This window comes from Spermophilus citellus, assembly GCF_964194105.1.
Source record: "Spermophilus citellus genome assembly, chromosome: 10".
In the NCBI taxonomy this organism is placed as follows: Eukaryota; Metazoa; Chordata; class Mammalia; order Rodentia; family Sciuridae; genus Spermophilus; species Spermophilus citellus.
Window position 1 is genome coordinate 75,234,038 of NC_138197.1, and position 26,692 is coordinate 75,260,729.

General features: G+C 36.0%; 2 pseudogenes across 2 annotated transcripts; one reads left to right on the plus strand and one right to left on the minus strand.

The window, feature by feature from the left end:
• Positions 1 to 672: 672 nt before the first annotated feature.
• LOC308658248 (olfactory receptor 6C75-like) lies at positions 673 to 1,608 on the plus strand (annotated as a pseudogene). The gene has a single exon. The product of its transcript is annotated as an olfactory receptor 6C75-like (transcript).
• Positions 1,609 to 14,946: 13,338 nt separating this feature from the next.
• Positions 14,947 to 15,883, minus strand: LOC308658841 (olfactory receptor 6C74-like; annotated as a pseudogene). The gene has a single exon. The product of its transcript is annotated as an olfactory receptor 6C74-like (transcript).
• Positions 15,884 to 26,692: the final 10,809 nt, after the last annotated feature.

The following is a 26,692-nucleotide window of genomic DNA, read 5'->3' on the forward strand; positions in this document are numbered from 1 at the left end:
GGAGAAGGAGAAGGGGCCGAGGGAGCCGGGCAGCTCGGGCTGCATCCTTACTGCTCACGCTGAAGTCGTGATGGACTCACTCCATCTTGGCTGGAGTCGTGGTGGATTCACTCCACCTAGGCCCCTTTCTTGACACGGTGCTGAGTCTTTGTCGACAGATCTCCTTTAATGATCTTTACTTCATCTTTTAAGACGCGGCAACATACGCTGCAGGTGCGGCGGCGCAGAGCACGGAGTGGCTTACTCACTTCCCGCCACCATCTTCTCCCTGAGGTTCCTAAAATTTGCTCTCAAATCACATTTTTAGGATACAATATAGTATTAATTATAGTACCAATATTAGTTCTCTAGTCTTATCTATTCTTCATACCCCAAAATCTGTACCTTTTGAAGATATTACAATATATATTTTAAATATACCATAATATAAAAGTATTTATACATATATACATCTACACAAACAATGGAAGATTATTCAGCTTTATAACAAAGATACTTCCTCATTGGCATTTGTGACATCATGGATAATCCTGAAGGACATTATTCTAAGTGAAATAAGCCAGACACAGAAAAAAAAATTTTTTTCTGTTTCTTTATTAGGATAGTAGATTTCTTATTTCTTCACATACTTTACAATTAACCTAGAGGACACCTTGATAAAGAGAAAAAATAATGAGAAATTCCACTGCAGTGACAGATTTTATTCTTCTTGGACTGACAAAGGACCCACGATGGAGGGTTGTACTTTTCGTGTTTCTTCTTGTTACCTACATGCTAAGTGTGACTGGGAATCTGATCATTATCATCCTCACCCTTTCAGATCCTCATCTTCAGACTCCCATGTATTTCTTCCTTTGGAACTTCTCCTTCCTAGAAATATCATTCACTTCTGTCTGTGTCCCCAGATTCCTTGTCACTATTGTAACAGGAGACAGAACAATTTCTTACAATGGTTGTGTGGCTCAGTTATTTTTTTTTTCATCTTCTTGGGAGTGACAGAATTTTACCTTCTGGCTGCTATGTCCTATGATCTCTACGTGGCCATCTGCAAACCTCTTCATTACACGACCATCATGAGCAGCAGAGTCTGCATCCTTCTTGTCTTCAGCTCATGGCTTGCAGGATTCCTGATCATCTTTCCACCAATCCTCCTTCTGCTGCAGTTGGATTTTGGTGCCTCCAATATAATTGATCATTTTATCTGTGACTCTCCTCCAATTCTGCAGCTTTCTTGCACAAACACTCACTTTCTAGAACTCATGGTGTTCTTTTTAGCTGTGGTAACACTCATGTTCACCTTCACATTAGGTATTCTCTCCTACAGAAATATCATCCGGACAATTCTGAAAATTCCTTCTACAAATTAAAGGAAAAAAGCCTTTTCCACTTGTTCCTCCCACATGATAGTTGTCTCCCTCTCTTATGGCAGCTGCAACTTCATGTACATTAAGCCCTCTGCAAGGGAGAGGGTGACGTTAAGCAAAGGAGTAGCTGTGCTCAACACTTCAGAGGCTCCTCTCCTGACCCCTTCATATATACACTAAGAAATCAGCAAGTAAAGCAGGTCTCAAGAGCATGGTCCAGAGGATGGTATTTTCTGCAAGTTAATGAATGTGATTATGTGGGAAAATGGACCTCTTGAGGCAAAACTGAATGAAAAATTACCTATAAATTCTTTCTGAACACCTCATTTTACTTCTTTGCTTAGACATATTTATATATCACCAACACCTCTTGTCCCAGTTAGCCTAAAAACAGAGTCTTAACTATTTAAGGTAATAGATAGAGTACTTGATCTTGCACCTGTGTAGTTAAATTTTAGGTAAATCAATAATCCCTATTGTCTCTCATATCAAATCAAGATAGATTGAGAATTTACTCATAAAATCATTTTTATGAGCAGTTTGTGTTGACTGTTCATGTCCTTAGTAAGGCCTCCAATTAGCAACAGGCTATCTGTAACTAATCTTTGGGAGAGTCAATGTTAGACATTAATTTTAAACTGTGCAGGGATTCATCAATCCTAACCCCAGAATTGTTCAAAGGTCAGTCTTATGCTCTAAGGTGAAATATTATTGTAAAGTATTGTAAAACAATAAAATTCTGATTGCTGAGGTTTTATAAAAAATACATCAGACAAACATTGCTGGTCATTTTTATAGACTTTCAATAAATTATTTATAATAATTTCTATTATTTACACTGTAATATTTCATTAAAAAGACTTCCTTCAAGCATACAGAAATTGTAGGTATGTAGCATTCACTGTCTCATGCTGTTTTTGTAACCATGGGACAATGTCACATTATTGTTTGCATGATTCAAAAACACATACATAGTCAATTGATTTTCATTAGTGAATAATTATCTTGGAAGTTGATTCTAGCAAAGTTAAACAGTTGCTAAGGATGAAAATTTCTTAACATTATGTCACACTGGAACTTCCTTAATTCACATTTCCATGAAACATTGCTGATGTTCTAGATAATAAAAATACTCAACAAAGCAACATTCATCCACTGAACATTGAATCACTTGAAATTACAACAGGTGGTGATTGGCTAAAACAAAATTATAATTATTAAGATCTGTCACTAGGGATCTAACTAGTAGAGCACTTGCCTAGCATGCCTGAGGACCTGGGTTTAATCACCCTTACTGCAAGAAAAAAAGTGAGAGAAAGATACAGAGAAAAAAAACAAGAGATTATCACCCATGACATCTAAGTAAGAATTATACAACCAGACAATTTTGGAAGAGTTTTAATTGTATGTGTGTCTGTATATGTACACTTACTTGGAAAGGTGAAACAAATAAAGAGATAGTTTAATTAGAATAGAAAAAGAGGATAGGAGTTATTTTTTAACCTTGCATGACATTTTCTGTCTTGTTTTCTACTTAATTAAATTCCTCTAAGTTAAGAATAAATGCCTTAATGTTTTTTTTTCTTTTTTTTTTCATTATTGCTTTACTGATACCAGGGATGAAACCCAGGGGCACTTAACCACTGAGCCACATCTGCAGTCCTTTTTAATTTTTATTTTGAGACAGGGTCTCACTAAGATGCTGAGGCTGACTTTGAACTTGTGATCCTCCTACTGCTGGGATTATAGGCCTGTGCCACCACATCCATCAATATTTTTCTAAAATAATCTACTTATTTATGTGTATATAAAAGTAAATCACATTTGTTGCCACCGTCTCCTCCTCCTCCTCCTCCTCCTCCTCCTCCTCCTCCTCCTCCTTCTTCTTCTTCTTCTTCTTCTTCTCTTTTTCTTCTTCTTCTGTTAGAAGCAACTTGATAACTCAGGAATGGTGGTGGTATTTTCCAGTTCTATGTATCTACTTTCTATATTATATTTATGCTTTCATAAAAATTATTTTTCTTTATCTCTAATCCACACAATGCTAAGGGAACTGTTTAGGTGCAGTCATTTAATAATGCTATCTTCAACATCTTTCAAAATTAAAATAATTAACACCATTCAGTCTTTGAGGAGAGTGGCAGAAACCTGTGAATAATTGTAAAGACTCTCAAAGAAAGGAGACACAGAGACAAGATGCAGGGCAGGGGAGGTGGCAGAGTGCCCCTATGTCCAAGTAGCCACATTTATTCATAACAATAGGTTACATTAGGCAATTTGTACCATAACCACATTATTGTTTAGAATATCAGTAAAGTTGCTTATTCTGCACTTACATTTCATAGTTACAATATGTAATATTAAGAGGTTTGTGCAGTTCTCAACAAGGTCCATTGTCTGAAGTTACTTTTAGACGGGCAGCTCCAGGAGAACCAGAGCATGGAAAAGCATTGTAGTTATCAAGCAAGCAAGTTCCTTTATCCCCAGGAATTATGTGCCTAAGACTAAGGTTGAAGCTGATAAGACTCTAGCATGGAGGGCATTACCATAGAAACTGGGCATCCTATTCCTTTGCACAGAAACTTTCCAAGGCACCAAGCATTCTATAGCCATCAGGGACCTCAATCCCAAACACAGAACCCCTACAGCTCCCCTTTCTTTTTTTTTTAAGGCCTTTTGGATGAATAATGTGTGTTTCCTTCTTAATGTTGGTGGAGGCAAAAAAAATAGGGTAGATATTGACAACAGCAAGTACAACATAACAATTCCAGTATTAGTAAACATCCAGCTATGAATAAGTGCTTGACCTAAGCAAAGTTAGCCAATACAACAAGTCAAAACCTTCATCACCTTGTTGGATCTTATCAATGATATCATTAAAGTAATTTAACTCCTTTGAAATAGAATTACCATTATCACTTAAGTTAAAGCAACACATATTATTAAACTCTTGATATCCCTTATGATGTAATAATAACAAATAATCAATTGCAGCCCAATTGTCAAATATGGTTTGATGATGTCGTTTTTGTTCTTCATGAATCATATTAATAGCCATAGAGGTATAATTAATATTATTTGCTATAGCACAACCAAGTTTTATGCTGGTTTTGAAATTCACAACAGCAAGTCCAGGGTTACCCACTAAGGACAATGTCAAAGTGTCAAATTTTGTCTTAGAGAAAAGGCTTACTGAATCATCACAGTTTTTATCAAGGGGAATAGCCCTTTTATGAATCCATTATGCAGGATGGTGGCCTGTTAAATCCTGTAGGGATGGTAAGAACTCAGTTAGCCTGTTAAGACAACAATGGGTACCATGAGACATTTTTGTAGTTATATAACAATTTTAGCCAAGTGAACCCAGATAATATAATGGGTTTTAAAAGTCAAGGAGTCTGACTGTACTGAATTTCCATAGCTGAGGTACAACAACTGAACAACATTATTGTTAAGACCAAACCATTTACAAAGTTCTGTGCGAGTTTAGCAATCAAAGCAGTAACTAAGTTTTCTGGAGTACATTTTAACCCCATTTGAGCCAACAGCTGTTGAGCTAATGTTTTTAATGATTTTGTATTTCCCCAAGTCACTGGAAGTCTAGTAGCTGTGGATCCTCTTTCAGTGTATCTTCTCTTTAGATGATCTTTGTCCTTTTGTTTTGTGATGTTCTCTTTATCCACAATCAAACAAAACTTGGGGATCAGATTGTGAAGTCCCTTATGTCTATTTATAATTGATGTCTCATGCATTGTGTTGAATCCAAACTGGATACCTTGGCATAGACATGGCAATCTATTGTTTTCTCCATGTGATCAGAGGCATAGGGTCTTGTCCTCTTGGGTCTGGTGGAAAATTATAAATTATATAAATTTTTGGTAATGACTGGTGAGAATAAAATATCTATCCAAAGCAGATAATTAATTGTGAGTATAAAGTTTGTATTGCATGTTGAGTACATTAATTGTAAATAAAGCAATATTTAAAGCATTATTAATATGAGGGAGGCTAGATGCCCTTTTTATTTTATATTAAGAGGTAAGTTTTAAGAGTATGATGTATTTGTTTAACCAAAGCATGTCCAGCAGGATATGAGAAATCTTATGATTTAAATATATATTTTACTGATTACAAAGTTGTGTAAAAGCATGAGATATATATGTAAGGGTATATCCATTTTTAAATGACTAGCTTGCTCATGGTGCCAAACAATGAGAAATGTAAGTAGATACCTTATTAGACCTTTGGGCACTAGTCCAAATGAACTTAGAATGATTTATCAATAAAAAACATGAAGAAAGGAGTAAGGATGAAAAGATGGGAAATGGGTAACCTCCATTTGTCAAAGTGTATTAGAAAGTGGAATTTGTGGATTTACAGATTTTTACATAGGGTCCTGAAAGGTGAGAACAGTTGTTGACTATAGCATGAACCTGTTGAGAAGAGATGGAAAACAGCTCCGTTGGTAGAGCATGGGACCCTTAATCCCAGGGTCATGGGTTCATGCCCTACGTTGGGAGCCAGTTGTAAACAATCTCAAAGAAAGGAGATACAGAGACAATGTGCAAGGGCGGGAAAGGTGGCAGAGTGGCCCTTTTGTCCAAGCAGCCACTATAACAATAGGTTACATTAGGTCATGAGTACCATAACCACATTATTGTTTAGAGTATCAGTAAGGTTGCTTATTCTGCAGTTACATTTCATAGTAAAAATAAGCAATGTTAGGAGGTTTGTGCAGTTCTCAAGAAGGCCCAGTGTCTGAAGTTACTGTTAAGTGGGCAGCTCCAGGAAAACCAGAGCTTGGTGAAACATTGTAGTTATACAGCGAGCAAGTGTCTTTATTCCCAGGAGTTATGTGCCTAAGATTAAGGTCAAAGCTGATAAGACTCTAATATGGAGGGCATTACCATAGCAACCAGGCAACCTGTACCTTTGCACAGAAACTTTCCCAGGCACCAAGCATGCCACAGCCATAATGTCATCAGTGACCCTGATCCCAAATACAGAAGCCCTACAAATAACAAGGAGGGATTTCGGGGAAGCACAGAAAATATATCAATTTCTCTATGAACAAGGTTTATTGTTGGACAATAAATGAAACTAATTGCCTTTTAAAGTACTATTTATAGAACACTGGACAAAGCATTGTCTGTTTATTAGACTTTAAGTGGCCAAAAATACTAATAGACAAAGCTCTGTAAGAAAAGGATTACTCTTAGGAACTATGCATAAGTTAGAAACTGTGTGACTATTTAATGGCATATTTAATTCCTTAAACTTTTCTCTTGTTATTTTACTGAGGATGTTATTAAAAAGAATTACATGTATTTTATAAAGAAATTATTGTTTATAAAGTCGAGTGGTGTGCTGATTAAGTTTCTAATATTAAGTCCTTTGCAATGAGTCATATTTAGTCCAAATGAAGCAAAACTTTATATCATTAACCTGTGTCCACCGTCCACAAATTTAATTAAATATTTTTTATTCAATAAGGAAGTAGATGGATGAATGAATGAAGGCTCAGAAAGCTGCTGTCTTTAGAATCAGTAAATACAGGCCGTCCTCAGCACCAAGTCTTTCTTTCCAGATGCCCATGATCTGCTGCTGTTATTTGCTCTTAGTTTTCATCTTCCAGAACATAGAGATCCACAAGAGTATGTGTGTGTGTATGTTTAAATATATACATTATGTGTGTATACATATGTTCAAATGTTGCATATAAGTGAATAGATGTGTGTACATGCTTATAACTAGTGTATGCCCTCTAAAGTTTCATGTGGCATTCCACACATAATAGTAGGCCTCACTGTGATATATTTCTACATACAGTACAGTTTAGTCTATTTCATTCCCTTATGTATTCTCCAATCCTTCCTCTCCTCCTTCCCCCTAATCTTCCTCCTCTACACTTCTGATCTCCCTTCTATTCTCATGAGATCCTTTTTCTCCTTTTTGTCTCTCTAGCTTGCACATGTAAGAGAACATGGAACCCTTGACCTTCTGAATCTGGCTTATTTCAGATAGCATGATGTTCTCCAGTTCCATCCATTTGCTACAAATGACATAATTTCATTTTTCTTTATGACTGAGTAAAACTTCATTGTGTATATATGCCACATTTTCTCTAGGTAAAAGTTTGGAAGCAGCAAAAATATGTGCACACATTTTTTTAGATGAATGGGAGGTTTCAGTACAATTTGTCTTTAGCTTGTGAAGGGAACAACTCATAGATATATTCTGTGAGTCTGACACTGGCATTACTATAATAATTACACAAATGCTATTCTGCCTTCATGCTAAAATCTAACACTAAAAAATGTTATTTTTTATTTAGTAATAATTGCTAAAATCACTTCTGAACGCCAACTTGGGTTGTTTTGTTGTAATGAGCAGTCATTGAAGTATGCTAAGCAGATAGAAAAAAATAACTCTAGTGGCAATGCACAGGACAATTAATAGATCAGAGTTTTTCAATGATCCAAACAAGACCAGTAAGATCCAGAACTAAGATAGTATGCAAGATGGAAAAACAACAAAATAAGAAGTTATTTTCAAGACACTTGAATCTTCCTTGAGGTAATATTGGAACCAAATATAAGAGTCTGTGGTGGGATCCAGGAGATTTCAAGGACATGAAGGGATCTGACATAAGAGACATAATTCTTCATGGGTTTCTGAATGGAGATAGGAGATGTCAGCAGAGGAGAAAATAAGTAGTACAGATAAGCAGTGAAAAAGGCCAATTTGTCACACTCCACTTTAGAATTAGTGACAAGAAATCTAAGGGTCTCCTAAGCATTTTGAAAAATGATTTCAGGTGAGAAATATTGAGGAATAAATTTAAATACATAAAATTAATACTTCAAATACTGGCTCTTAGCCATAATAAAAGTTAAATTTGTTATTCTCTAAAGACTGAGTCCCATGCTGCAATCTCTCTGCACATTTGGGGAATTCACTATATTCACATTTTTATTGTCCTAAAAAAGAATGCTTTATATTAACATATGACTTGGTTCAAATGGCATGAATATTTCAAAATTAATGGGGTTCAGTGTGTGCGGGAGACCGACTAGCATGTGACTGAGTCCACTCCTCTGCTGAGCATGATGGCGTCCTGCATCGGCCACACTACTAGATAGCCCCAGTCTTCTAGGGTTCTAGTGTCTGTATTTTTTTGCATGGGCATGCCTTCCTACATTCCCATGGGTGGAGCTATGCTCACCTGTTCCTTTGTAATATTACCCCTTGCCCTGTTTAGGATAGAATGTTCCATGGAAATGCCTTTTGTGTGTCCCCTTCTCTTACTGTACCCTTGGGTGTGGCCTACCTAGATGTCAGTCAACCTGTGACAGCAGACATCATGAAGCTAGACTCAGCCCCTTGAAACCTGACCTCTTGCCTCATTTGAATAGCTTCTCCTCAATAAAAGGGGTCAGCTCTTTTGCTCTCTCTTTCTGGGGACCCTTAAGGTCAGAGGAGCAGTCACAGCACCTCCAAATAAAAAAATATTTCTGTCTCTTGTGTGTTTATTTCACACAGTCCAGTTAGCCCAGTTTCCCTGGAGTGACCCCTGAGTGTTTTAGTTGCAAGCAACTGGCAAATGGGAAGTGGGGAAAAGGGGCTATCAGAAAGCAATGTCCTTTCTCAAGGACTGCTCCACTCACAGGTGTGTAGCTGCTTCTAGATCTCTTTAAAATACTAACCAAAGAATTAATCTCTTACATAATGAAAAAGAGTCACAAAATCATCTAAACCAGCATCTACCATGGAGATTACATGCAACATGCAAATTACATAATCTGAGTACATTAACCTTGGAACAAAATTATGAGGTCAATTCCATAACTACACAAAGGACAATATTATTCATTTCCAAAGTTTTGTTTTCAATTTGATTGCAATAAACTGAAGCTGAAATACGAAGGTGAATCAGGAGGAAGATGATTCATCACGTACTAATCCAGATTCTTTCATTGAAATTAATACATATTTTGCATACATATTATATTATTTAATCTTTATAAACACCTTATTATCATTACTATAGTTCAGGTAATTAAAATCAGTCTTGCCTTTCCCATACATCTGCCCATCAAGCACCAACATGGTAGTAAAATGTTTCTGTGGTCACACAGCAACACATAGGCCTTAAGGACCTAAGAATTTAATCTGGAAGGATTAAATTCCAAAAGGCATTACACTCTGTAGAGAAGACCTGATCCCAAGGTGAGCTTTCTACACACAAATAATGTGTTCATATCTCTAAGTGAAAAGCAGTAACTTTCCAATTTTCAATTAATCATATGTAAAAATAATTTGAAAATAAAATGACACATTACAGTTTAACTTTACACTTAACTGTGTATTATAAACATAAAACAAAAATTAGATAATTTGGATATGGTGGAAAATAAACATTTTAAAATAAAACTCATGACACTATTTCTATTGTTAAATGAGTATTATAGAAAGTATACAAAATCAATAATGCAAATTTCTATATAATAAGGAAAAATTATGCATAAATCCGGAATAACATACAAACACCATCAGTAACTGGATTTTCAAGTTTATATATTACCAAATATATCTATCCCCAAAGACTCTTCAAGTTTATTGATATTGCTGTAGTTTTCTTGTTCACACTATCAAAATTACCTCTTTGTTTTAGCTTTATCTTTTATTTTTGCTCAGGTAATTGTACAAATTTCATCCTTACACAGTTTTATGGAACATAAAAAATTTATACAGTTATGTGTTCACCAGCATGATCAAAATAAAGAACTTTTGCAGAATCCAAAATAAAAATTAAAAAGGGCTGGGGATGTGGCTCAGTGGCAAATAGTCCCTGGGTTCAATCCCCAGTATTCTTCCACCAAAAAAGAGAGAATTTCTGAGGAAAAAGCATAAGTAATCTAAAATACACCAAATTTAAGTAAAAAAGATTCAATTGGGTTAAGAGTAAAGGAATGCAAAAGTTAATATTATTCTAAAAATAGTCAAAAAAAGCTGGTGTAGCACTATAAAATTTAGGAAAATTATAGACATTTATAAAATATTTCCAGAAGAGCACTTTTAAGGCAAAAACAAGAAGAATTAAGTAAGTAACAGAAAAAAAGCAAACATTAATGAAATTTACACTTAGGAAAAGAAGGATAAATTGATAACATTGATAAGTGCTAATTAAATTGAACAAAATATGCCAAAAAAGGAAGATAAAAATTAATGAAATAAGAAATCAGTGGTCATCACTACTGACTCAGTAAATATGAAAAGTAATAAAGCTTGATAACGAAAACTTTGTGCCCATAACTTGAAACTGTAGATGAAATGAACTTTTTGATTCCACAAAAATACAAGCTGTCACATCCCACAGAGAGAATAATCTGAATAAGTTTGTCTGTATTAAAGAAATTGAGTCTTTCATTAAAAGCTTTTCAAAACAAAAAAAAACTAGGTCCAAAGGATTTTATTGGTGAATTCAATTGGCTAAAGATGAAAACATATGAATTGCCTACAATTTTTCAGAATATAAAAGAAGAACGCACACGTCTTATTATTTTATAATACCAGCATTAATCTGATACAAAAACCATGTAAAGTCATTGAAAGAAAGGAAGGCTACAAATATCTCTCATGAACATAGTGACAGAATTTCTCAGCAAAATATTAGTAAATCATATCTAACAATATGTAAAGATAATTAAATGCCAAGAATGGATGGAATTTATTCTAGATATTCAAGTCTAGTTCAATTTTTAATGACAACTTTAAATAATCTATCACCAGGCTAAAAAATATCACCAGGTTAAAAAGACAGTATTCTTACTGGATAGCAAGTGATTTAGAAAGACAATTCTTAAAGAGAGAGAGAGAGAGAGAGAGAGAGAGAGAGAGAGAGAAACAAAACCAGATTCATCTCAAAGTCTTAGTGATAGGAGGAAATCTTTCATAACTTAATAAGAATATTCACCTAATAAACAGAAAACTAACATTATACTTAATGTGGATAAACTTGACACTTTTCCCTGAAATGCAAGACCACGGGATCCTCTCTCTCACCTCTTATTCAACATCATCAGCAAAGTATTTAATCAAGAAAGGCAAAAAAATAAAAAATAAAACACAAGTGTGACAATTAGAATGCCCTTGACATTTATTGGGGTTATGTTTTAATAAATCTTTTGAAAGTTAAAAATATCATATCAAAAATTCATTTAATACAAATAACCAACTGAACATCACAGCCTTGTCTTGCCTTCTTCAAATGTACTCAGAACAATTACATTAGCTTACAGTTAGGTAACAAAGCCTCTTTCACACATGGTGACCCTGTGATTTTGTAGCTGACACGGAGCTACCTGGCTGCCACTGCCAGATTCATGAGAGTATCATATTAATTTTGCTGGGTTCTAGAGAATGCATATCACTTTTATGCCTTCATATAGGTAAAACATCTAAACATCACAAGTCAGGAATCATCTGTATTTCCATTTGTCCTTTTCTTCTTTTCCTATTATTCTGCCTTCTCTTGGTTTTAATGGACACATTATTTTTCTATTATGTACACTCTGTTTATATAATTTATATCATGACATAATTTTTATTTATAAAGATTTCTTCACAGTGTACAATATACATTTTAACTAATCAGCATTTAACATCAAATGCAGGAGGATCATGAGTTTAAAGTCAGCCTCAGCAATGGAAAGGCACTATGAAACTCAGTGAGACCATCTGTAGTAAAATATAAAATAGGGCTGGGGATGTGGCTCAGTGGTTGAGTTCCCCTGAGTTCAATCTCTAGTACCCAAAATAATAATAATAATAATAACAATAACAACAACAACAACAACAATAAACTATTTCTAGTGTACTGTGAGATTCTTGTAACAATATATCACCAAATCCTGTCTTTTATTCACTTTTAAATGTGTTTAAACATGTCACACAGCTTTACTAGCTATACTTTAAAAAGACAGTTTTCTTTTAGAATAATTAAAATTCAAAACAGTTAATTTTATCTTCATATAATTCAATTACAACTATTTCTTTATAGAGATCCAAATTCTTACTAGTGTCAAGTTCCTTCTAGCTGGAGGGCTTTCCTTAACATTTCTTATAGATTAAATATTTTGGTCAATAAAAACTTTAGTTTGTATTTGCATGACAAATTATTTTTTCCGCTTTAATGAATATTTTTGCTGTGTATAGAAAATATCTAAGTCAACTTGCCTTTTTTCTTTCCGGACTTAAAGATGTCATGACATTATCTTTTGTCTTTCAGGGTTTCACATGAGCATCTGCCATGATTCTTATCCTTGTTCCTTTGAAACAACTTCCGCCTCTGGCAGCCTGGTGCTTCTTCCTTTTGTCTTAGTTGTTGGGCAGCTTTCATGTAATATGCCTAAGTCTGTTTTGCTCCACAGTTTTCTTATTCTTGGTATTCTCTGAACATTTTAGGTCTGTTATTTTGTGTGTGCCATCAATTTTGGAAAATTATCAGCCATTAATTATTTGAATATTTCTTGAGGACATTTGCATAATCCAGCCAGGAGATGGTCTCTGCTTCAAGCTTGCTAGTACTGTGGTTAACTTCAGTAACCACAAGAAAGGCATTGCTTAGTAATACTTATATTTGGGGGGGGGCAGAATATTTCATCAAAGTTATGTTTGGAGGGTGGGTGCAGATATATGCCTCCATTTGGGTTCTTTCTTCTCATTTGACTTTGGCTCTTCTCTTTGCACTGTTTCCAAAATGAATTTGTCTTTTTGTAGCTGTGTTGGCTGTATTTTACTATTATGACTACTCAAAGGATGCTACTATGCATGGGGTGGGGAGCCAAGAAAGGGGCACTCTGTGGTGTTCCGATTCTCAGCCTTTACAAAGGGAATGTGAACCTCCATTTTAGCATTTGTTCTTCACAAGTGCTTCTGTCCCCATACAGGTATAATGTGGTCCTAGCATGTACTTCAATCTGTTTCCATAGACTCAGATACTTGCTTCTCCAAATCTTCTTTCAAAATTACAGAGATTTCTACTGAAACAATCAGCCTTAGTATTTGACAACTCATGAATGAAAAAGATTGTGTTTGTGTGTGTGTGTGTGTGTGTGTGTGTATTTTTAGCAACAAAAAATAATGAAAGGACGTGATGTGGTAAGCTGGAAAATGGATGGAATGAGAGAGTCATATCACGTGAAATAAGCCAAATACAAAAATCAAGGATCTCATGATTTCCTCTCATATGTGGAAGCTAGAGAGAAAAAAAAGAAAAAATGAAGATCTCATGAAAATATAAGGAAAACTAGTAGGTAGAAGCAGGACAATGGGAGGAGAGAGGACTGGAGGGTAAATGCAGGTTCCGTGGAATGAAATTGATCAAATTATGTGTATTATGAATATGCCTCAATACACTATTATTACATAATATGGCATAATATACTATTACGTATAATTATTATGCACCAAGGAAAAATTTTCATATAATCAGTAAACAATCTACAAGAAAATAAGTTCAAAAAACTAGGTCTATTTAAAAATGATAAACATTTCAAAATTCCTCCTTTGTTCTCAAATTGGAGAATATATATTTTTTGTTAATGAAAAAATGTACAGCCAATTTTTTATCCCCATCTATTTTAATGTGAATCAGTGGTATTTTAGAACCTGATCACATATCTTCAAAACATACAGGCACACTCATGAAAAGAAGAATAAAACTGCACATAATTGATGAGTACTGGTGGTGATTCATTGGATTCTCATAGATACAATACACACATACACAGTATGGGGGCTGGGGGGCACACACCATGTTCATGATTCTCTTGTTTATTGTTTTCCTTAGTTGTGGAGATCAAATGCATAAAGACATGGGATACCAGTCTATAGTATGAAAAAGTTGTAGCGGGAGCTATATAAAATACTCACCATTACAAGATTATACCTTTAGATATTTAACTGAGATAGAAGAGAAACAAAGAAAAAAACGTTTTAAAAAGGTGATAGAAAACGTACAAAAAGTGAGGAGAAAGAAAGTATATGGAAACATTGGTCATCCTAAATGCTCAAAAAATAAGAAAGGAAGAACAAAAACAGAAGGCAAGAGGGAAGAGAAACAGGAAGAGAAGGTGGAAGGCAGGTTATCTTCCTGCAACATCACATATTTTAATAAAATATTAACATTGTGTTGCTAATAAAGCAATCTTTCTTAGATACTGATAAAATGAAATAAGATAATATTTACAGAGTTACAAGTGAGTTTGTCTATTGTAGAAAACCATGTGTGAGATTTCTAATAACAATTCATAGTGGAATATTGTGATGAACAAAAAATCAAACAATTACATTTAAGTAATAAAGTGATTTGAGCAATTCAAGAAAGAATGCCATGGGGATTCATCAAGTTATTAAAAAGAAGAATAACAAGAAGGACATCAAAGTCTCCTTATGGATGATTTTCATGACTGCCATAATATAAAACAAACAAATTAAAGGGATGTGTTATAAAGATAGCTGGAACAGGCTGTAGTTTTCACTAATTTTCAGTAGTATGCTTTTACAAAGGCCAACGCTGTTATTTCAAAGTTGTAAACTGTACATCTCTTTACTAGATCCCTCAGGGCTTGTATCACTTGCTTTTTCTTAGAGAATAAATGAAAGGATTTAGTGCAGGTGCAATGGAAACAGCGAGCATTGACACCCCCTTGTTTAAAGATATCCTTTCCTCTGCAGAAGGTTTGATATACATAAAAATACAACTGCCATAAGAGATGGAGACCACAATCAGGTGGGAGGAACAGGTGGAAAAAGTTTTCTTTCTCTCCTGGGCAGAAGGGATCTTCAGAACTGTTGTTATGATGTTGATATAAGAGAACAATACCAGAGCCAGTGTATTCAAGAGGGTAATAATGGCTAAAATAAAATTTGACAACTGTAAGTCATGTGTGTCTGTGCAGGAGAGTTTCAGGATAGGAGAGTAGTCACAGAAAATATGTTCAATAACATTGCCATCACAGAACTCCAGCGTCAAACTCACAATAACTCCAGGGGTGATCGCTACCCCAGCAGCTATCCAACAGGCAGCAACCAGCAGGTGCCTCACTCTGCTGCTCCTAATGGTTGCATAATGAAGGGGTTTGCAGAGGGCCACATAGCGGTCATAGGACATAGCTGCCAACAGGAAAAACTGTTATACCTATAAGAAGAGTAAAATGTCCCTGTGCCAAACAAGCATCAAGGGAAATAGTCTTGTCCTTAGTGACTATGCTGACCAGGTATCTAGGGATGCAGGCAGATGTCAGTGTGATTTCTAAGAAGGAAAAATTTCTTAGGAAGAAATACATGGGTGTTTTGAGGTGGGGATCCAGCAAGGTCAGAAGGATGATGGTAAGATTTCCTGTAGTACTCAAAAGATATGTTACAGATAGAAAAAGGAAAACTACAATTTCCAAATTTGGGTCATCTGTCAGTCCTACAATAATGAAGTTTGTCACTAATGTGTGATTCCTCATAGTTGAATTCTGTTAAGATGCCATCTGAACTGCAAGGGGGTAAAGGTGATAAATAATTAAGCAATATTAAGGATACATCAAGTGCAGATTTTGAACTGATAATGAAAAACCTAGCAACTTAGTAGATGTGTATGTGCTTTGTTTTCCTTTGAGAGTTTTCACATTTTATGTAGCACTGAGAACCACAGGCTAACCCCTCTTACTCTTATCTCCTTTCTGGATACTCATTTTCCTAATTCTCTTTCATATATATATGAAATACTTACTTTCAACAAATTCCCCAGGGGTTTTCTTTGCTGATGCATTGTGAAAATTTCTTTTTACTATGATCAAATATATATTAGGCATGTTTTTTTAAAGTCTTATAAAAATTCATTTCTAACCCATACTTTTTTTTTGCTTCACTTTCAACAGAGACTGTGTTCACATTAAAATCCAGAGATATTTAGAAACATACATAAACATTTGTATTTCTCTCTCCAGTCAGCATATTTGTCTCATTTTCAAACACATTATTCTGACTTCTCTAGAAATCAAATGATTAACCTCCAGTTTCAGCCTTACCTAAAACCTAGAAATCTAAGATGTTTGTTTTTATCAAAACTGTACTATTTTCTTATTTATGTTTATTTTTATGTTCTTTTAAAAAAGTAGCTACAGTTTCCTATTCTGACTTGAATGAAGCAATTTTCTCTCCACATTGATATACATTATATTTCCACTTTTTATATAAAGAGCATATTTACTCAGAACTGGTATAGTTTCTTGGGGATTCTTATGGGAAAACATACTAATAACTATTTTCATCATTAACTCTAGAAACAAAATATCAAAGTTAATTAATAGCCTTGTTGCAGGGTGTCTATAGGGGAAACTGAAATGTTGACTTTAAAATGGTATTCAAATGATGTATGGAAAACTAAGTTGTGCCAAATGTATGGGCTATGGGGAGCCTTCTCATTCTCCCTTCCAAAAGAAGAATTCAGAGGTGAATGTGTAGCTAGAATGTTGTTCACAATCTTTAATCACTGAAAATTCTAAAATTAACTCATATTATGTGATTTGCAGTGTCAAACATATTTATCTCTGATAATATCCCTCCAAACTCAAAGTCTAAATTATTTACATGTGAATATGATAGCCAGAAATTAATGGCATAACCAAATTTTAGGAAGTAACTTAAAACAGAAATATAATTAAGCAAGATTTTTTAGTGCACATCCAGATATTTGTATAAATGTCCTTTAAATCATGAAGAAGATTTATTCTTTTTTAATTAATTTTTTATTTATATATAACAGCCCAATGCATTATATAGATCATAAGTTTAAGGTCAACCTGAGTTATATAGCAAGACCCCATATCATAAAAAATATTAATCACAAAAAATGAAATAAAAGGTATCAATCAAAGACTCAAAGCCCAATGAACATCAAGGGAAAACCATGCTTGGTTTCTCTTCAATGAAGCCAGGTGAAATATAGATCAGGTAAAATTATTGTAAGTTCAAAACTTTCAATATGAGTTTGAGTATATCTTTGGCTAGTAAGTAAATATAGTTTACATCTGGATCAATGTTAAAGAGGAGATGAAGTACCTAATGGGGAGATTATGTATTAATACCACACATGGTATTAATAATATTAATATTATTTAATATTATACTTTTTCATAAGTTAGGGTCTATAAAGGAAAAGAGAAATATTGCTGGAACAAATTTTACACAGGGGATGTTTTTTCAGGTTAGAAAAGGGAAAAGAGAGAGAGAGAGAGAGAACAGGAACATGGAGGTAACTCCAAGTTAATATATATCTGTTCATGGAGGAAGTTTAAAAAAAGGAATGTACACATGCATGGACCCTGAGGATGATAATGATAACAAGGCACTCATGCTTTTGCCTTTGTCTCTTGGATTATCTATTCTGGGGAAAGAGGTGGATTCTCAGAACACAGGAGTTGGGAGTAGTTGATAGATGAAATTGTTGCTTTTGAAGTGTGATACTCTATGAATACTTTCAGTTCTTGGGAACTTAGTGCAGGGACCCCACAGAGTTAGCATTCTTATCTGGGAAGATAGAGCACTGTCTATTGTTGCTTACACAGCTAAGTCCTATGATAAAGCTAGCTCTATGAATGAGAACATAAGATGAAGCCTGAGACCAATTCCTCTATGAAGTAATGTGTTTTTTCTAGGACCAAGAGTCAGACACTCAGAATAAACAAAAAATGGATAAAATGAATCCCTGTGTTGTCTTACACTTTCTAATTATTCTGTAGTGCTTCTCATTGTCAATGTCTATCAGGGACTTATTGCAAAGGAGATTGGGTAATACAGTTTACAGAGTGTCATCCCCAAGATCACAAAGCTAAATAAATGCTGGCTTTGGTGCTGCAATATGATCCATAAAAATTAGGATGTTTTGTTTTCCAATTTTGGTATTTTTTCATATTAATTACTATAGATATATATCTATGACCCTTTTGACTGTGAAATATAGAAGACTGTTGTATCATGAGTGAAAACATGTAAGAGCCTTTGATTATGCTTCGCCATGCTTTCCTTCTTTTAGTTACTCACTTAAACAATCTTAAACGGGTCCTGGATGAGCAAGATATGGAACCAGCTTTAGCCATTATATATTTGACATGTCAGGAGAGCAATACTTTTAAGACCTTGAAATTTTGATATTAATAAAAAAAGAACAGCATCTGTTTTAGTCAACTTTTTCACCACTGTAAACAAAAGACTGATAATAATAATATCAGTAGAAGAAGAGTTTATTTGGGGGCTGAGGGTTTTAGAGGTCTCAGTCCTTAGATAATGTATGTGACAAAGAATGAAAAAAATAGATACAAACTGATAAGCTCACGAGGGTGTACCTCAAAAGGAAACTGCTCTCATTAAGAGGAAAAATAAGGAACTTAGTGCTCTAGGTTTCCAGGTACTAAAGAGCCAAAAGGAAATTGATGTCAAGCTTGCTGGATCTTAATGCTATTCCTTACAAAGTTTCCACTTGGGAGGTACAGTCAGGGATCTTCTGTAGTAATATCCAATGCCATGTAACTAAGTACTACAAATTCAGCACTTCAAAAGGACACACAGTAGAAATCTCACAGTGTCTGTGAGTAGAAAACCTGGAAGTTCTACAGCACTGCTGCCAAAGCCACCTGTGGCCTGGGTCCCTATGCTGAGGCTCAGCTGGGGGATCATGAGTTCATTCCAGGATTACTCAGGCTGTTGAAGCACATTTATCATGGCTTTGGAATTCCTGAAAGCTTGTTTCTCCAGAGACAGCAATGGAAAGATGCTGGAGAGCAACCAAGCTGGCAAGAATTATATATAAACAACATAATCAAAACAGGTACAACAACAACAACAACAAAAAAGCTTTGTCATATTATTCTACTGGTGGAGAAGAGATTCTGAAAGAGCATGACCCCAGGGGCTTCCAGTCTTGGATACTTCAGTACAGCCCACTTGCCAAGTCTTCTTCAAAAGCACATATTGTCCTACAAGCCCGGTGGAAATGTGGGAAAGAGAAAAGTTCTGAAATATACTAAAATAAACATTTACAAAATATTAGAAAACAAAGGAAGGGTACTTCTATTCTCTCTCTCTTTTTTTTTTTGGTTAAAAAAGAAAGAAAAAGAGCCTGTCCCTTTTTGAAGTTTCTCTTAAAATAAGATGATCAACCTAAATAACCAATGTTTCTCCCCCATTATCTGCCATGGCAAATCCTGGTAAGCCAAAAACAATTAGAAGAACAAAAAAAATTCAAATGAAAAATATGTGCCAAACATACTGCAATCAAACAATTCAGTAGTTGAAACAATGTGAGAGACCCCAAATTTTCCAAGAGAAATAAGACAGAAAATAAAAAGAGTGCATAAACTTTGCTTGCTGTACTTCTACTGTGAAAGGAGCAATACTTGGTGTCTTTTTTTTCATTTCATCAGCTCCATGTTTATATTACTCTCAATTGTCATTTTATCTTGCTGATGTGCCTATCTACTTTCTCCTGTCTAAAATAGACACTCAAAAGGCTGCAGCCCGAGCCGCCCGGCTCCATCAGCCCCTTCTCCTTCTCCCTCCCCTTCTCCTCTCCGCCTTTCCACCTTGCTTCTTTCTCCCCAGCCGTCTCTCCTCCCAAGCTCAGTCTCTAAATTTAGATCTCAACTTCTTTCCCCCACCCCGCCCGCTCTCCTGCGTGTCCGGTACCCTGACCGCGCGGCCCTGAGGCGCCGCCTCCCCTCCCCCAACACGCACCCCCTCCCCGGGGGTCCCGAAGGCCGCCGCCACTGCCGCCGCCTCCCACAGAGCACCATAGAGCAGACTCTTCACCGCGCGAATGAACTGCCGAAGTATATGAAACAGCTGATAAGATGAGCGACAATTTAAAATCCAAGTGATCCAAGAACACGCACTGAGCTCTGACCCGCTGAATTCAAACTCCCGGCCACCTGCTTCCCGCAGACAAACAGCTATGACTCGGCATTAATTCATCCCGCTGAAACAACTGGTCAGCCCTTCTCATCCTACGAAGGTAAATGCCTACCGAGCCTTCATAAGTAGTGGCCACAGGTTTGAAACGGGGCTTGGGAGAGAAGGACCCACCCGTTGAATTAGTCTCCCGGCAAAGGGAAACCGTGTCATCAGACTGCTGCGGAGGAGATAACGGCGTTGAAACAGGTGTGTGATCCCATAGCCTTCCCTCTCCACACATCGGGAAAACTCTAAGAGCCCCTCCCAGCTCTCCCGTAAGGGCACCTCCCAGCTCTCCTGTGAGTGCTTCAGCCAATCCGAGGGAATCAGAGGTGGTGCGGGTCCCACAAGCGGAAATACCGCTCCCACCAGGGCTGACTGCTGAGGCCTCTTGCACCACCTACGGGAAGTGGATACCAGAGGGCAAGTAAAAGCCGCTGAGGATTCTCAGCCCCAAACTCTACAAGCTTAGGGTCTGAGGGAATGGCAAACTGGAAGAGTGTGCCCAGTCGTTCATGAAAACAGGGCTCCCGGGAGCAGCAGACTTGGCGTGTAGCCAGTATTGTGGTGAGAGGGGCCTGGCTAGAGAAAAAGTGGGAAATGACTAGGCACAAGAGGAGGCCCTAGACACTCAGGATTGGAGACTCGCCCAGTCTGGGAAGAGCTGCTGCACAGTGATTGGTTCCCGCGTATTGACAGGAGAAACTTGACCTGGTGGGCACAGCGCCATCTACTGGAAGAGAAGTTAATCAAACTCTAAGACTGCATTTATTAGTTTTTTGTTTTTTTTTTCTTTTTCTTTTCTCCTTTTTTTTTTTTTGATTTAGGTTTTTCTTTCATTTTCATTTTTTCTTTCTTGTTGTTTTATTAATTTTTTTTTACAAAATATTTTTTTAAATTTTTTTTTCTACTAATTTTAACTTAAATTTTTTTAATTATTATTATTATTTTTTTTAATCTTTTTCTTTTTTAGTTCCTATTCTTTTTCTTCTTTAGTCTTCTCATTTTTCTTATCCCCCCTTTTTTCTTGAATTCTACCTGCCTACTCTCATTCTCTTTAGAGACTTCTTCCCTTCCCTTCAAATACCTTTCCTCCCAAGCATCAAACTAATTTATAGGAGTAAACAGTAACTCAGCAGTCAAACAGAACAAGAAACAACATGAGCAGCTTCAAAAAACAAGGAAGAAAAGGAGTACAAACAACGCAGGACAGCCTAAATATTCAGGAGGACCTAGAGTCATCAGAAAAATGGTCATATAAAGAACTCAAGGAACAGCTAAGACAGATGGAATGGAACCTTAAAGAGGATACAAGACAGCAAATTCAAGCAGCGAAAGAACACATTGAGAATGCATTTCACAAACAGATAAAAGAAGAAGTTAAGTATCTTTATCAGGAGATAGAGACTATAAAAAATAATCAAACAATAATTCTAGAAATGAAGGAAACGATAAATCAAATTAAAAACTCAATTGAGAGTATCACTAACAGAGTGGAGCAAGTAGAAACCAGAACATCAGATAATGAAGACAAAATACACCATCTTGAAAAGAGTCTAGCCAACTCAGAAAGGCTGGTAAAAAATCACGAGAAAAACATCCAAGAATTATGGGATAACATTAAGAAACCGAACTTACGAGTCATCGGGATAGAAGAAGATACAGAGATTCAAACCAAGGGAATGAGAAACTTGCTGAAGGAAATAATTACAGAAAACTTTCCAGAAATAAAAAAGGAAACAGATATACAAATTGAAGATGCATACAGGACACCGAGCACACAAAATCACAGTAGACCAACGCCAAGACACATTGTTATGAAGATATCCAATATACAGAACAAAGAGAAAATATTAAAAGCTACAAGAGAAAGGAGACAGATTACATTTAGGGGTAAACCAATACGGTTAACCACGGGTTTTTCATCACAGACACTGAAAGCAAGAAGGTCATGGAACAATGTATTTCAAACACTGAAAGACAATGGATGCCAACCAAGAATTCTGTATCCAGCAAAATTAAGCTTCAGGTATGACAACGAAATAAAAATCTTTCATGATAAACAAAAGTTAAAAGAATTTGCAGCCAGAAAACCAGCATTGCAAAGCATTTTGAGCAAAACACTACACGAGGAAGAAATGAAAAACAATAACCAAAACCATCAGTGGGAAGTGCCGCAGTAAAGACAGAGGGCAAGGGGAAAGACAATCATGGAGAGACAAACTAAATTTTTTTTTTTTTTTTTAAAAAGGATAAACAATCAAACATGGATGGAAGTTCAAACCACATATCAATAGTAACTCTGAATGTTAATGGCTTAAACTCTCCAATAAAGCGACATAGGCTGGTATCATGGATTAAAAAAACAAATCCAACAATATGCTGCCTCCAGGAGACACATCTGATGGGAAAAGACATACACAGGCTGAAGGTGAAAGGATGGGAAAAAATATACCACGCACATGGTCCTCGTAAGCAAGCAGGGGTGGCCATCCTCATATCGAATAAAATCGACTTCAAGACTAAGTTAATCAAAAGGGATAAAGAAGGTCATTATATACTGTTAAAAGGAACCATTCACCAACAAGACATAACAATTATCAATATTTACGCACCAAACATTGGTGCTGCGACATTCACAAAACAAATTCTCCTCAAATTCAAGAATCAAATAGACCACAACACAATAATTATGGGAGACTTCAACACACCTCTCTCACCATTGGACAGATCCTCCAAACAAAAGTTAAATAAAGAAACTATAGAACTCAATACCACAATCAATAACCTAGACTTAACTGACTTATATAGAATATATCAACCATCATCAAATGGATATACTTTCTTCTCAGCAGCACATGGATCCTTCTCAAAAATAGACCATATATTATGCCATAGGGCAAACCTCATTAAATATAAAGGGGTGGGGATAATACCATGCATTTTATCTGATCATAATGGAATGAAACTGGAAATCAATGATAAAAGAAGGAAGGAAAAATCCTACATCACATGGAAAATGAACAATATGTTACTGAATGATCAATGGGTTACAGAAGACATAAAGGAGGAAATCAAAAAATTCTTAGAGATAAACGAAAATACAGACACAACATATCGGAATCTATGGGACACAATGAAAGCAGTTTTAAGAGGAAAGTTCATCGCCTGGTGGTCATTCCTCAAAAAAAGAAGAAACCAACAAATAAATGAGCTCACACTCCAACTCAAAGCCCTAGAAAAGGAAGAGCAAAACAACAGCAAATGTAGCAGAAGGCAAGAAATAATTAAAATCAGAGCGGAAATTAATGAAATTGAAACAAAAGAAACTATTGAAAAAATTAACAAAACTAAAAGTTGGTTCTTCGAAAAAATAAATAAGATCGACAGACCTTTAGTCATGCTAACGAAGAGAAGAAGAGAGAGAACTCAAATTACTAACATACGGGATGAAAAAGGCAATATCACAACAGATGCTACAGAAATACAGAAGACAATTAGAAATTATTTTGAAAATCTATATTCCAATAAAATAGAGGATAGTGAAGACATCGATAAATTTCTTAAGTCATATGATTTGCCCAGACTGAGTCAGGAGGATATAGACAATCTGAACAGACCAATATCAATAGATGAAATTGAAGAAGCCATCAAAAGACTACCAACCAAGAAAAGCCCAGGACCGGATGGGTATACAGCGGAGTTTTACAAAACCTTTAAAGAAGAATTAATACCAATACTATTCAAGTTATTTCAGGAAATAGAAAAAGAGGGAGCTCTTCCAAATTCATTCTATGAGGCCAACATCACCCTGATCCCGAAACCAGACAAAGACACCTCAAAGAAAGAAAACTACAGACCAATATCTCTGATGAACCTAGATGCAAAAATCCTCAATAAAATTCTGGCGAATCGGATACAAAGGCACATCAAAAAAATTGTGCACCATGATCAAGTAGGATTCATCCCTGGGATGCAAGGATGGTTCAATATACGGAAATCAATAAATGTTATCCACCACATCAATAGACTTAAAGATAAGAACCATATGATCATCTCGATAGACGCAGAGAAAGCATTCGACAAAGTACAGCATGCCTTTATGTTCAAAACATTAGAAAAACTAGGGATAACAGGAACTTACCTTGACATTGTAAAAGCTATCTATGCTAAGCCTCAGGCTAGCATCATTCTGAATGGACAAAAGTTGAAGGCATTCCCTCTAAAATCCGGAACAAGACAGGGATGCCCTCTATCTCCACTTCTATTCAATATAGTTCTCGAAACACTGGCCAGAGCAATTAGACAGACGAAAGAAATTAAAGGCATAAAAATTGGAAAAGAAGAACTTAAATTATCACTATTTGCAGATGACATGATTCTATACCTAGAAGACCCAAAAGGGTCTACAAAGAAACTACTAGAACTAATAAATGAATTCAGCAAAGTGGCAGGATATAAAATCAACACGCATAAATCAAAGGCATTTCTGTATATCAGCAACAAAACTTCTGAAATGGAAATGAGGAAAAACACTCCATTCACAATATCCTCAAAAAAAATAAGATACTTGGGAATCAACCTAACAAAAGAGGTGAAAGATTTATACAATGAAAACTACAGAACCCTAAAGAGAGAAGTAGAAGAAGATCTTAGAAGATGGAAAAATATACCCTGTTCATGGATAGGCAGAACAAACATCATCAAAATGGCGATATTACCAAAAGTTCTCTATAGATTTAATGCAATGCCAATCAAAATCCCAACGGCATTTCTTGTAGAAATAGATAAAGCAATCATGAAATTCATATGGAAAAATAAAAGACCCAGAATAGCAAAAGCAATTCTAAGCAGAAAGAGTGAATCAGGCGGTATAGCGATACCAGATTTCAAACTATATTACAGAGCAATAGTGACAAAAACAGCATGGTACTGGTACCAAAACAGGCGGGTGGACCAATGGTATAAAATAGAGGACACAGAGACTAACCCACAAAGTTACAACTATCTTATATTTGATAAAGGGGCTATAAGCATGCAATGGAGGAAGGATAGCATCTTCAACAAATGGTGTTGGGAAAACTGGAAATCCATATGCAACAAAATGAAACTGAATCCCTTTCTCTCGCCATGCACAAAAGTTAACTCAAAATGGATCAAGGAGCTTGATATCAAATCAGAAACTCTGCGTCTGATAGAAGATAAAGTTGGCTCCGATCTACAGATTGTGGGGTCGGGCTCCAAATTCCTTAATAGGACACCCATAGCACAAGAGTTAACAACTAGAATCAACAAATGGGACTTAATTAAACTTAAAAGTTTTTTTTCAGCAAAAGAAACAATAAGAGAGGTAAATAGGGAGCCTACATCCTGGGAACTAATTTTTACGCCTCACACTTCAGATAGAGCCCTAATATCCAGAGTATACAAAGAACTCAAAAAACTAGACAATAAGATAACAAATAACCCAATCAACAAATGGGCCAAGGACCTGAACAGACACTTCTCAGAGGAGGATATACAATCAATCAACAAGTACATGAAAAAATGCTCTCCATCTCTAGCAGTCAGAGAAATGCAAATCAAAACCACCCTAAGATACCATCTCACTCCAGTAAGATTGGCAGCCACTATGAATTCAAACAACAACAAGTGCTGGCGAGGATGTGGAGAAAAGGGTACACTTGTACATTGCTGGTGGGACTGCAAATTGGTGCGGCCAATTTGGAAAGCAGTTTGGAGATTCATGGGAAAGCTGGGAATGGAACCACCATTTGACCCTGCTATTGCCCTTCTCGGACTATTCCCTGAAGACCTTAAAAGAGCATGCTACAAGGACACTGCCACATCGATGTTCATAGCAGCACAATTCACAATAGCTAGACTGTGGAACCAACCCAGATGCCCTTCAATAGACGAATGGATAAAAAAAATGTGGCATCTATACACAATGGAGTACTATGCAGCAATAAAAAATGACAAAATCATAGAATTTTCAGGGAAATGGATGGCATTAGAGCAGATTATGCTTAGTGAAGCTAGCCAAACCCTAAAAAACAGATACCAAATGTCTTCTTTGATATAATGAGAGCAAGTATGAACAGAGCAGGGAGGAAGAGTAGGAAGAAAAGAGTAACATTAAACAGAGACTTGAGATGGGAGGGAAAGGGAGAGAAAAGGGAAATTGCATGGAAATGAAGGGAGACACTCATTGCTAAACAAAATTACATATAAGAGGTTGTGAGGGGAATGGGAAAATAAACAAAGAGAGAAATGAATTACAGTAGATGGGGTAGAGAGAGAAGATGGGAGGGGAGGGGAGGGGG